Here is a 1780-nt window from a genome sequence, read left to right on the forward strand (position 1 = left end):
AATAGAAAAGAAGAAGAAAAAATAGGAAAGAAAAATAAGTGTCCAATGGTGAAAACTTGGCAATTCAAGCACCTTGGATAGGTGCCCTGGTGAAAACCTATAAAATAGGTGCTAGGTGTACTTAGCCTATTGATTATCTATCAAATGACCTACATCTCCTCCATCACCCCTTTACACCTCATCGCCCATCTTCTCATTTTCCAAGGTGTTCCAAGAGTTTCATCCCCACATTCCAACAACTCACAACATATTTTTAGCATCCCTTGGCTGGGAAAACCTATCCAAATCATGTATTCTAACATGGTTCACACATTTATCCTACCCTTATATCCTACCACATGTATCATATTAGGTGTATCTTATCCTTTTGTACCATGTCGATGTTTCATACCCTTGTAACAATAATAGTATTTTATGTATCATACTCTTGTAACAATAATAGTATTATATGCATTATACTCTTGTAACAATAATAGTAATATGTGTATCATACTCTTCTAAAAATAATAGTATTATGGCATCATACCCATGTAACAATAACCATACTATATAATGCTACCTTCTCATCCTACGTTTGTCCCCATCATATGCACACCCCCTACCATATTTTATTGTAGTTCCTGAGTCATCTACATTTTGTATAGTCTTTCTTGTACATTTTCAAGTCCTATAGCAAAACCCTACATCACCAGTTGGTTGTTTGTAGGAAGTTGCAGTTGCCAATTATGTCATTGTCCTAAAATATTGTCACTAGGTTCCTATAGGATGCATCCTTCCTCATACCTAACAGTGGCCTATTAGTATCTAGTTATCTTGATCTCTTTAGAAAATGGTTATTTTCTCATTGATTTATTATTTCTTCTAATATTGGGTTTTTTTTTCTTCGAATGGATCTTTTCCAAGTGATTTAGTTGTCCCCTCCTCATGGTCGCCATGATCTTTTATATCATGGTGTGCTATGACTGGAGCAATTCAAAAGCAAGGTTTTGATCAAGGTCTTTTTCTGCTTGTCAGTTAGTTAGATATCACCCTTGCATATTCCAAATATGTTTTCCTTTATGAATCAATGATGTAGTTGGCAAATATCATTTTCTTGTGGATAACCCAACTACATTTCCACACTAATTTCTCTTAAATTCATGTGTGATGTTGGGGTAACCCTTGCATGCTTGTTCGAGTTAGTCCTGTGTAATATTTGGGAAAAGGCCTTGATGTTCCTAGTAACCTTGGCATATCCCTAATATTCCTATATCAAATAAAGTGCTCACACTACATGGAGGTACTTCTTTACAAAGTACCCTACCCTCAAGCTTCAAGTGTATCCCATTACTCTCACCATTTTTTCCCATATGAAAAATTACTTGTTTATACCATCTTGTCACACATTTATACTAGCCACATCCTACATGTTATCTTCCTACCCTACACATCTATTTCTATAACCCCGCTTCCTCACAAGCTCTTATCTACCATGTTCTCACCTCTCCATGTTTCCACCTCTGGACCAAGGTTGTGATCTATCATTGATATGCTACACCATCCTCCTATACACCACATATGTTCCCCTGTTTCTCTACTTACCTTTCATATTGTGACCTCTCATCTCCCCCACATTCCCTTAAATCTCTTCTCCAATTTTTCTTCATCGTTTTCCTCATCTTAATTTTTTATGTCACTCACCTTTTTCACTCATCCTAATCTCTATGATATATTTTAGGGTCCTCCTTGCACTATCAGAGCTTTAGACCCCTCCATTATCAAGATCTCTTGATTCACTTTC

The sequence above is a fragment of the Cupressus sempervirens genome, chromosome 3, assembly GCF_028749045.1.
Source record: "Cupressus sempervirens isolate cs-2001-9-10 chromosome 3, ASM2874904v1, whole genome shotgun sequence".
Lineage (NCBI taxonomy): Eukaryota > Viridiplantae > Streptophyta > Pinopsida > Cupressales > Cupressaceae > Cupressus > Cupressus sempervirens.